Source organism: Tasmannia lanceolata, unplaced genomic scaffold (genome assembly GCF_043159265.1).
Source record: "Tasmannia lanceolata isolate RefF3 unplaced genomic scaffold, GAP_Taslan_0.1 ptg000018l, whole genome shotgun sequence".
NCBI classification, from domain to species: domain Eukaryota; kingdom Viridiplantae; phylum Streptophyta; class Magnoliopsida; order Canellales; family Winteraceae; genus Tasmannia; species Tasmannia lanceolata.
Genome location: NW_027518695.1, coordinates 17,260,402 through 17,271,755, shown reverse-complemented (window position 1 = coordinate 17,271,755; position 11,354 = coordinate 17,260,402). Strand labels below are relative to the sequence as shown.

General features: G+C 36.7%; 1 long non-coding RNA gene and 5 other non-coding genes across 6 annotated transcripts; all 6 read right to left on the bottom strand.

Moving 5' to 3' along the window:
• Positions 1-313: 313 nt before the first annotated feature.
• On the bottom strand, positions 314-6,883 carry LOC143851304 (uncharacterized). The gene is made up of 2 exons (XR_013236282.1): positions 6,489-6,883; positions 314-603 (listed from the first exon to the last, which is right to left on the bottom strand). It is a non-coding gene; the product is annotated as an uncharacterized LOC143851304 (long non-coding RNA).
• Positions 1,618-1,718, bottom strand: LOC143852087 (small nucleolar RNA Z107/R87). The gene has a single exon (XR_013236667.1). It is a non-coding gene; the product is annotated as a small nucleolar RNA Z107/R87 (small nucleolar RNA).
• Positions 3,982-4,084, bottom strand: LOC143852089 (small nucleolar RNA Z107/R87). Its single transcript, XR_013236668.1, has one exon. It is a non-coding gene; the product is annotated as a small nucleolar RNA Z107/R87 (small nucleolar RNA).
• On the bottom strand, positions 4,217-4,319 carry LOC143852086 (small nucleolar RNA Z107/R87). Its single transcript, XR_013236666.1, has one exon. It is a non-coding gene; the product is annotated as a small nucleolar RNA Z107/R87 (small nucleolar RNA).
• LOC143852119 (small nucleolar RNA snoR31) lies at positions 6,206-6,293 on the bottom strand. Its single transcript, XR_013236697.1, has one exon. It is a non-coding gene; the product is annotated as a small nucleolar RNA snoR31 (small nucleolar RNA).
• Positions 6,395-6,483, bottom strand: LOC143852118 (small nucleolar RNA snoR31). Its single transcript, XR_013236696.1, has one exon. It is a non-coding gene; the product is annotated as a small nucleolar RNA snoR31 (small nucleolar RNA).
• Positions 6,884-11,354: the final 4,471 nt, after the last annotated feature.

Sequence of the window (11,354 nt, the reverse complement as noted above, 5' to 3'; positions counted from 1 at the left end):
CCGAATCCAAAGCGTTTGGTAGTGTTTGGATTCGGGTATGGGCCCACATTATTTATGGGGAGAAATAGAGAATAGATTAGAGAATTTTTGGAAACTTGGCTTCTGCTAAGTTTGAGTTAAAAAATTCTGATTTTTGTAGCAGAGAATTTGTAAAAGAGAAAAAGCTCACACTCACTCCATCTCTAAGAAAGAACTTAGGATCGATAAAAGTGAAGTTGTGATAGGAGTATTTAGGGGAAGAAAGATAAATGAGATGTAGAAGGGTAGCAGTAAATATTAAGTACTGGAATCCGATATATGCACAAAGACCATGAATTTGAATATCAGCAATACATTCTTTGGTATTTCCCACACCCAAAGAACACAAGAACCCCTCTTTGATCAGAGAAAACCAGAGTAAAAACATTTGAGCTAATGCCAATCTTTTTCATTTTCTTATACATACGAAATCTTTCATTCAGGATTCCATCTTTGGAATACAAATAGAACAAATATAACCAACAACATCAGGTGTGAGACTTTCAAAGTACCAGTGCGAAATAATTCAATCTTCCCACCTCCTTCAAAGATGATGAAATCATGCTCTGTTCTCTTCTCCATTACCTGCAAACACACTATCAAAGTCTCCCATAGTTTTCTGCTCACAATAGACGTCAATCAGAAGACTAAATAGTCACATACTTGGGTTTTTCATTTCCAATATAACCTTAGTTAAGATGTATTCATTGGATGGAAAGAATCATTGCAATTTGTAAGAAGTAAGAACCATTGAAAGTTGCAAACAAAAGAGATTGGTTCAAACCATCAAATCAACGAGATAGTGAAGTGGAAAATATCACATTTCAAAATGTAAATGGAAGGAAAATTAAGTAAATCATAACGGCTTGGAAAAAGAGGGAGAGAAAAGATTACTCGGTGGTGGCAATTAAGTGTAAGGTTCCATTCTGCCACTGATCTTCCTCAACTCTTAACATCAGAAGAGGCAATAAGTTGATAATAATTAGACATAAACAACCAAAACGAACAAGGGGTGAACATGAATTTATGAAACAAAACCTTGACTTCTCTCTTGAATGGCAACAAAACCACAACCTCAACATGGAACACCCCCACCCCACCCTCCCCCAAAAAAAAAAAAACACATCCAAGAGGCTTAAAAAGATTGCTCAGGTCAGCAGAATGTGGAACAATTAGAAGTTGTCAAGTAGTAAATTTTGAAGTGGAAAGTATTCCTCAGGTTATAAACGGAAATAAAATTTAGCAAAACAAAATGGCTTGGAAATAGAGGGGGAGAAAAAGATTACTTGATGGTGGCAATTAAGTACAAGGTTCGATTCTGCCAGTGATCTTCCTCAACTCTTATTCTCTTAACATCAGAAGAGGGAGCTTTTTTCCTCATCGTAACCGTTTTGCTCATCATAAAAATACAGTAAAGAATAAGAAATAATGGATTTTTTTTATAAACCCATGCCAATAATTAAATAATAATTGGATAAAAATAAGCAAAAAGAAGGGTTGAACACGAATTTATGAAACAAAACCTTGACTTTTCTCTTGAATAGCAACAAAACCACAACCTTAATTGAGAGAAAAAAAATCGTCTAGGAGGCTTAAAAAGATTGCTCTGGTCAGCGGGGTTGTCGACATGCAAATCTCTCAAGAAAGAAACCTACAATATGGTCTGTTGAGCTTGAACATTAGGTGTCATCACCGCAATCTTCTATTCATATGCCAGACATAGCATGAAGAAATCAGAAAGCTTATGAAATAGTGAAAAGGAAAAAAAGAAAAAGAACCAGATACTAAGTATGAACTGGTCGAAATACATAACTCTTCTGATCAGTGTTTTTAACGGTACCGTAGACATAGGCCTCATGGCATGTCTCAAGGTGAGGCAAGAACACCTCAAGACTTAAAATGGCATAATGCCAAAAAGGTGTATGCCTTGGGGAGGAAAGGAGTTCAAAGGCATATGCGGCGTCACCTCCAACAAAACATGTAGTCTTCCAGGCATGCACTCATCAAATGTCATTTTTGACAAAATAACTCCCCAAAATTTTCATTTTCAGAAAAAAAAAACCCGAAAATTTTGATTTCCCCCCCCCTATTGTCTTTTTTTCCCTGAACACTTACTAATCTCAAAGTTAGATCCACAAGCCTACCTTGTAGCACACAATTTTAACCTTCCACTGCATCACCCAACATCTGACCCCAATTCTGCACATGGTTAGCTCCAGCTTCTTCGGAACTCAAGCTCAATACGGATGCGTCGTTGACAGAAATCTCAGCAGCTATTGGTGGTATTGTCAGAGACCATTCTAGCAAGATTATCGCTTACTACTCCATTGATGTAGCTGTTGAATCTATTCACGGACTGGAGATGGAAGCAATCCTCAAAGGCCTCATGATCATAGCCAAGGTCACTTCAGGCACCATTTGGATCGAAGTAGACTCCAAATTAGCTGTGGAGATCATCAATGGAAATTTCAAATGCCCATGGCGCAAGAAAGGAACCTTTGGAAAAATCAAATGTATCCTCAACTCATTCACATCATGGAAAATTTCTCACAGTTGGAGGGAAGGAAATCAAGTGGCTGACTTTCTTTCTAAGTCCACCTGCCTTTTTAAGGGAGAATTCATAGAGCCTCATTCTGTTCCTCCCCCTATTGTTGATCTTGTAGCTAACGATGCTATCGGAACCCCTTATACTCGCCTGTAAATCTTTTCTTTATTAATGCAGGTAGGGGGTGTCTGCCTAACCCCAGGTAAACCACCAAAAAAGAAAAAATCTCTAAGTTAGGTTAAATGAGGTCTAATAAGACCCATTTGAAGATCTAAGAATGGTTTTCTAGAGTTTTTGGAGTTTTAACAACTTTTCCATACATACAGGCTTTTTGTGACTTCTCCACAACCATTCAATAGAATCAAAATTTGTCGCTTCTAGTGATTTCCTTTCATCAAAACGGAGCTAATGGTGGTGGATTAATTTGTGATTGTGCACTGAGTTAAAATCCTTAATTTATTGGTTTTTTTCTTTATAAATCAATTCGAGGTTATTTTCATTTTAAAAAATCAAGCTAATGGTGGTGGAATAATTTGTGATCGAGCAATCCTTCACTTGGTGAGTTAAAATCCCTAATTTATGGGTTTTTTCTTTATACATCTAGTCAAATTTTGCATTAATTATACTTTCTTCATCATTATCTACTTTCTCTCCAATACATCACAAAGTAATGGAACTCATCAAGTATTGGATAATTACTATTACTCCATTCTCATCTATAATTTTCTCCAATAAACAGTGGATATGCACTCCTGCTCACCAACAAGGTTTTCTCATTCCAAACATAGTTTAAGTTAGAATGTTTTCATTGGCTACAATTATAAGCTGTAACAACTAAAACAATTTTTTTTAACTAAACCCATTGAAAGTTGCAAACAAAAGAGATTAGTACAAACCATCAAATCAAGTAGGTAATATTGAAGCGGAAAATATTACACAGATTATAAATGGAAAGAAAATTGAGCAAATGAAAATGGCTAGAAAAGAGGGGGAGATAGATAACTCAGTGGTGGCAAGGTTGGATTCTTCCAGTGAAATTCCACAAATCAACATCAGAAGGAGCATTTTTTCCTCGTAACCTTTGTGCTACTCAACTAGTGTTAGGATTAGACTTAGTCAATTTGAGCCGGGTAGATCCTTTCACCTTCTTCATGAAAATTTTCTAAAGGATTCATTAGCCGACTGACCCGACCCCAACTAGGTTGGGACAAAGGCTTAGTTGAGTTGAGTTTTAACCTTTGTGCTACTCATAAAAATATGGTAAATAAAGGATAAAATAAAAATAAACCTAGGCCAAAATGTAAATCAAAAGTACGAAAAAATAACCAAAAAGAAGAAGGGTTAACATCAATTTATGAAACAAAACCACAACCTTGAAATGAAAAAAATAAAAATAAAACATCTAGAAAGCTTAGAAAGATTGCTCAGGTCAGCAGGGTTGTCGACATGCAAATCTCTCAAGAAAAAGACACCTACAATCCGGTTTGTTGAGCTTGAATTTTTGAAGTCGTCACCGCAATCTCCCATTCATATGCCTACCGTAAATCAAAACAAGGAAAAATTAACCAAAAAGAGGAAGGGTTGAACATGAATTTATGAACCAAAACCACAACCTTAACATGAAAAAACTAAAACACCTAAAAGGCTTAGAAAGATTGCTCAGTACAGCGGGGTTGTCGACATGCAAATCTCTCAAGAAAAAGAGACCTACAATCCGGTCTGTTGAGCTTGAATTTTCTGAGTCATCACTGCAATCTTCCATTTATATGCCGAATGTAACCAAAAGAAATCAGAAAACTTATGAAAAAAGTGAAGAAAAAAACAAATAAAGAGCCGGTTCATAAGAGATGGATACTATAGCTTTAAACCATTGAGTATGAGATGATTGAAAGACAAAATTGCAACTCTTCAGATCATTGTTTTCAAAAGCACAAGAGGCGTATGCCTAAAGGCATGTTCCCAGGTGAGGCGTTATAAATATGCATCAAGGGGCGGCCCAGTGCACGAGGCTCCCGCCATTGCGGGATCTAGGGAGGGCTAGATGTTCGCAGCCTTACTCCTTCTTTACAGAGAGGCTGTTTCCGTGACTCGAACCCGTGACCACCAGGTCACAATGGAGCAACATTACCATTGCGCCAAGGCTCGCCCACTTGGCGCAACGGTAATGTCATAAAGGCATAAGCCTTGGGAGAAAAAGATCTTTATAGAAATAAATGGCGTACACCTCTGACAAAAGTGGTACACCTTTCAGCAATGCACAGGAAATGTCACTTTGACAACCCGAACTCCCAAAATTTTGGATTTTCACCTTATTTTGTATTTCTCAACTGAAGACTTACTAATACTTACCGTTCAAAAAAAAAAAAAAGACCTACTAATGCTTAAGTTAGGCTAATTGTACTCTAATAGGACCCCTTTGACAACCCAAACTCCAAATTTTTTTGGATTTTCACCTTCTTTTGTATTTTCTTACATGAAGACCTATTAATGGCTTAATGCTTAAGGTAGGCTAAATGTAGTCTAATAGGACCCATTTGAAGATCTAGGAGTGGTTTTTTTAGAGTGTTGTTGCATTTTTGGGACTTTCTTCCTTATATCTTGTTTTTGTGATTTACTCCCAACTGTTCAACATAATCAAATTTTGTTACTTCTAGTAGTTTTCTTTCATCAAAAAACAAAGCTAATAACGATGGATTACACACCTTTACTCGGTGAGTTAAAATCCCTAATTTATTTGATTTTCTTTATACATCCATTCAAGGTTATTTTTTCTAAATATTTGGGGCTATTGGAGTGATTTTTATCAATTGGATGTAAATATGGGCAACTAGAAGGATTCTTCATGGAGTTATGCAAAGAAAATAGTAGTTAGATACTTTATTTGGAGAATCTACTACAACCTTGATAATGACTAGTCTCTGTCTACTTTCATTATTTGGTTGAAAACATGTCTACATTTTGAAATTAAAGTATGATGATCTCCTCAGTGGTAGTCTCCTATGAAACTCAAGTCCACCGTCTACCCATTTTAGGTTTCATTTTCCTAAACCCACATAACCCCCAAAATTTGAAATAGAAAAATGCTAGAACCGACCTATTTTCTAATTAAGCTATTCCTAAGCACGAAGGACAACGATTAAAAGTATGTCATAATCTCCATAAAGAGAAATATCCAACTTTAACTCTACATCACTATTAAATTAGCATGTATCATTTTCTTGCATTGGTGAAAACAAAAGATTAGTTCAAGATACAACTAGAATGGGGCTCATTGCCATCTTGAAATATATCACAAAATACTACAAGAAACTGACCAAGATAAACAATCAAACAAAGAAAAATAAACAAAAGAAAGTAGCAAACCATCAACTGGAAGTTTCAAAAAGAAAAATAAAAACATCACTGAGTATAGTATTGTCCTGGCTCCTGAATAATTCACCAACAACCCAAAATCCTAAAACACAATATATAGAAACATGAGAAGCTGTCTTCCTCAAATCACATTCATGTTGGAACAACCATTATATTAATAATTCAGAAATTACCAAAACTAAGAACAGAAGAAAAGAAGCATCAGATATTAAAATTTAACAAGTTACTGGAAGATATTTAAAAAAAAAAAAACATAACAAAAGATGAAGCTCAAATTCAGAAGCAAATGATCTCACATCACCATGAAATGAAACTCAGATCAAGTGTTACATTAATTATATTACATCAGATAAATTTGAAAGCTAAGTCAACAGATTTATATAAAAATATTACATTCCTGTGCCCTAGTGCCCTAATCACATGATGGAAGACTTTAAAAAACATAACTAAAGATGAAACTCAGATTCAGAAGTAAATGATCTCACATCACCATGAAATGAAAATCAGATCAAGTGTTGGATAATTTATATTTACTTCATCATTATCTACTTACTCTCCAATACCCACGGATTTGGTATTGCCACCAACTTTGTTTTGCTCATTACCCAAATCTCTTTATAATGTTCTCAATTGTTTGTACAAATCGCCATAAGTTTTAGAACGAACGATAATTCCAAATAACAGAAATGGATTGAAACGTAAAAATCAAGACCCACTAAAGTGAAAAAAGATTAGGAATCGAGAGATCATTCTTCAAGATCACAAGACACAGCTCTTTATCGTCATCAAAACATTTATAAGCTGCTGGGTGTCTGTAGAATTAGGGTTTTATCCCCTATTATTTGTAATGACACTCCTTTCCGTATTTGGTTGCACAATTCCAGGGTTCACTTGGTGCTTTAGCTGGTTTTGGTTGCACACTTAGGTGCGGGTATTTACCTCGTTGAGTTGTAGGGCACTTACCTTGTAAAATAGTGGTATAGTGTTTGGTTGTCCACCTCGTAGAGGAGTGGTTGGGAGTGTCATTACTAATACAGAGAGTAGAGAGAGAGCACCATTCCTATGAAATCCAAGGCAAAATTCCACTTTTTTGTAGCTTTTGGCTTGAATTCTATAGGAAGTAGGCAAGGGCGACACATCATACTGCTTTGTTTGGTTGCTCAAAGGTGGTTGAGAGATTAATAGAAGAAGTAAAAGGAAAGTTGACCACCATGGAAGATGTATAGAGAAGATTAGTGGAAGTGTCTTTGGTTGGACGGCAATCCTCTAGAAGATTAGCAGAAGGTAGAGGGGTGTCATTACCAAAATAGAGGCTTTTAGAGAGAAGAGAATAAGACAAGACATTTTTCTCCTCTTCTTCCATCAAAATGGTGAAAATTGATTGGAAGATTTGAGGAGAGAACATTTCCGCTGCATAGGCACCGCATAGAAAAAAAGCCAATCATGATATCTCATACATGTCTGAGAGTCAAAGGGAGTTCCATTGCAAATTGGCAACTAAACATGTTTCAGAAGATGTTTGAAAGATCAGCAGCGTTCGAAAACGCTATTGATCTTTTAGCCTTTGGCAGCCAAACTGAGCATTAATGATTAACTAAGAGACATCTCTAGTAGTTTCTCAGGATTTCAATGCTAGATTGGCAGCCAAACAAGGAGTGTGTTAGTGATTTTGCATTTTCAAAATATTGTATATTACATGTTTTAGTGTTTTGGAAAATATTTTATCAAAAGCGTTTGGGAAAAAGAAAATGTTTTCTTGGAAATATTTGCTTTTACAAAAGGATGTAGAAGTGTAGTTGAAAAGATAGTCCTGTACCGGATGAGAGAAAAGAAAGAGAAGGGCTTATAAAGCACTACCTTTTCTAACTCTTGTTGATTGCACATTGGGTTGGACCCGCGGGACGGTGCAACGCACCATTCGCACACGCGCGCGCCCGGCGTGGGCAATGGCCTATAGGGCGCATATTGGCGCTTTATTGGCGCTTTTTTAGGCGCACTTTGGAGCCTTTAATTTTTCAAGATTTGATCTGCACCGTTGGATCAAGATGAAGGTGGACCGGTCGGATGGGTGGGTCAAATGGTTCGCAGGCCCATCAAGCCGAATGGTTCAGTTGGGTTGGGCTTTGGTTCGGGCCTAACGGTCGGCCCAACGGGCCCATGACTCCAACGGTCAAAGGGTGTGATCAAATGGGTTGTGTCCCTTCCCCCAACGGTCATGTGCCAAGGGGGTGCGATCCACACCATAAATGGTTGATCTAACGATGACTGGGTTGGAGAGAGGTTTTACTCAAACCAACAGTCACCTCTAGAATCGATCAGGACCATTCAATATCAATGGGTGCGATCTAACGGTCAGATTTCAAACATTCTGGAAAGGTGCCCTGTAGAGGTGTTTTTCACACTGAAAAGATACCAGATGGTCTATAAAAATGTGCAAACTTCGGTCATTTCATATAGAAATCGAATTGGCAATTCTGACAGACTTTACACTCTCTTCTACACTCCTACAAAAATCCCCAAGTATTTCTACATACTGTTTTTCTTTTGTTTACTGTTCTGGATACTGTTTTTCTGCAGAAACAGAATCTAGAGATTTCTCTAAGGCTTGAAATTTCGGAAGGGCATTTCGGGTTTGATTCCGCAAGTGCTACGCGTCATCAAACATTAGTAGGGCTTCCCTACTAGGCTTCATTGTATCTTGGAGGCAATTCGCGGATCCCCTTTGCACACTACTAGTGGGGGTGAATCTTATCTTAAGGAAAGTGATATCACGCCTTGAAGCAACAAGTTTCTGTTTTCTATCATCAACAGTACCCCCAACAAATTTTCCAACAGAGTGTTGCTAACGTGTCACAAAAATGGCAAGCAAAACCCCTATGTCATCCTGGCTGAAGTGAAACCAAAGACACCTATTTTTTTATCCAAACAACTAGCAAATTATTTGCCTTATCTCTTCCTAGCGGTGACTTTTGTCCATGTAGCATTGACTTTTGTACCCAACCAAACAACTTGAAAAAAAAATAACGTTTTTGCTCTTTTCTCTTCTCTTTTCGCTCTCTATTTTGATAATGACATCCTGTAATCCCCTTATTTTGGTAATGACTCTTTGCACCAAGAAACTGCTTTAGTTAACAACCAAGTACTACTTACCACTACTCTACAAGGAGACTACTACTTTGGTGTAATACGCATGTTGACTAAATAAGTTCTAATTGACCATTACGATGTAACTAAGTGTAACCTCCAAACGTAATTGCACGCCCAACAAAAAGATACAGTGGAGCCCACATGGTTGGCACATAATTTGGTTCTAGTTCCATGCTGAAGAGATATTCTATTTGGAATAGGGAAATGATTTGAGCGCTCCAATGTTTTGATAAACATGCGCGCACTTGTTTGTCGTGTAGTATTTAAAGGGATTTAAGAGCTTTTTGAGAACCATAATACCCTCTAACATCCCTTTAAATACTACACGACAAACAAGTGGAGCGCATGCTTATTAAAACACTGAACCATAATATCCTCTGACACGTTTGTAGGCTTTAATCTTGTGTATAGGATACATAATATAAATCATTGATTTCTGTTGGATCGAAGTAGTTTCCTAGAAAAGTTTGGAAGGGAAAATTATTCCTAAAATTTCCTACTTTTTTTTGTACACACGGAAAAAAAAATTAACTTGAACGAAGAAGCTTGTACTTTCTCCCGTCTTTATTTAAATTTGAAAAAATAAGGGCCGAGGTACCTCAGAACAGACTAATTCAAATCCTAACGGTCGAACCAAAGGTTTCACCAAAAAAATAAAAAATAAAAAAAATGTCAGATATGATGGGACAACTTGTAGGGCCCACAAAATCAATGATCTCGACCATGCCCATGTGTGGCCCCCCGCATTATTAGTCTTAGTTTTGGCTTCATTCCCTTATAATAAACCCCAAAGACAACCCTAAACGATTAGTGCCAACCCAAAATGAGGTCAGATATATGATCCCCGGTTAGATCAATGGACCCGATCATGTCCATGTGTCTAGTAAAAAAGTGCCCAAAGTATGGTAAAAGGTTACACACCTATAGGTGTAAAAGAAAGGGGAACTAAAAAAACTGCCCATTAGAGAGAGAGAGAGACAGAGACCGGAGAGAGAACAAGAGAGGCAAGGGGGTGTTGGGTGGAAATCTGGGGTCTGAAATTGAGTACTACAGAAAGAGAAGAGAGCATTCAAAGCAATGCAAATTGAAGAGAGACAAAACGGGAAGTCCAAAAAGCCAAAAAAAACAGACTGATTCTCCACTCCCCTTTTTGGCCTGCAGCCACCCCTCTGTTTCTCATTACTTCTCTGTTCTGTTATCTGAGCTTCATTTATGTAAATAAATATTTTATTTTATTTTATTTTTGCTGTATTTTTATTGGGTCCTACCCCACTTTCTCTTATTTTTGTTCTTTAGATCTCTGCCATGCAGTCTGCAGCTGAGGACGACTTGCATACTGAGTGATACAACACGCTACATTTTTCAATTATTCCCCCATACGACCTTCTGTTATAACTTATAAGTCTTTCTCTGTAGCCTCTAGGCCTTTTTATTTGATAAGGACCATTCATTGAATGGGCACAGTAGGCCGGACCCATATCATTTTCAGGACCCTAGTTACAAAATTCTTGAAAAAATTGAAAAATTATTGAAAAAATCCAAAAAATTGAGTCTCCTTTTTAAATTTTATATTTTTTGAATCAATTGGAATTTTCATGGGCAAGACCCATATCATTTTTAGGGCCATAGATAAAAAATTCTTCAAATTATTGAAAATAACCAAAAATTTGAGTCTTCTTTTTAAATTTTATATTTTTTTATTCAATTGAAATTATCATTTTTTTTTCAAATTAAATGCAAATTCTACTAATTAAATGTGAATTTCACAAATAAGTGGTCAATTTCTCATAATTTGTTATGGCTAAAAAGTTATTTTCTTAGGAAATATTTTGCAAAGTATTACTCAATTAGTCATTGCAAATTATGAAATGCCCCAAAAGATAACAGTTTTCGAAATATTTTTGAAAGGACCCTAAATGCTCACCAAAAAGGAGATTGCAGAAATTTCAACTTACACCCTAATCTTACAAACACATGCATTTAGTTATCTTTTACATGATTCTTATTGTTTCTTATTTAAAAGAATAAATAAATTTTAAATACATGCATTGTAAACACTAGCCTATCTAGGGGTGGCAAAATTGGCCGAACTGAACCGGAACCGAGCCGAAACCGAACGGAAAATTTGGTTTCGGTTTGGTTAAACCAAACCGATTCAAATTTCGGTTTGGTTCGGTTTGGGGATCAAACCGAACCGAAACCGAATATTTCCAATGATTATGAGTAAGGGGTGGCAAAATTGGCAGAACCGAAAAAAAACCCAACTGAAAAT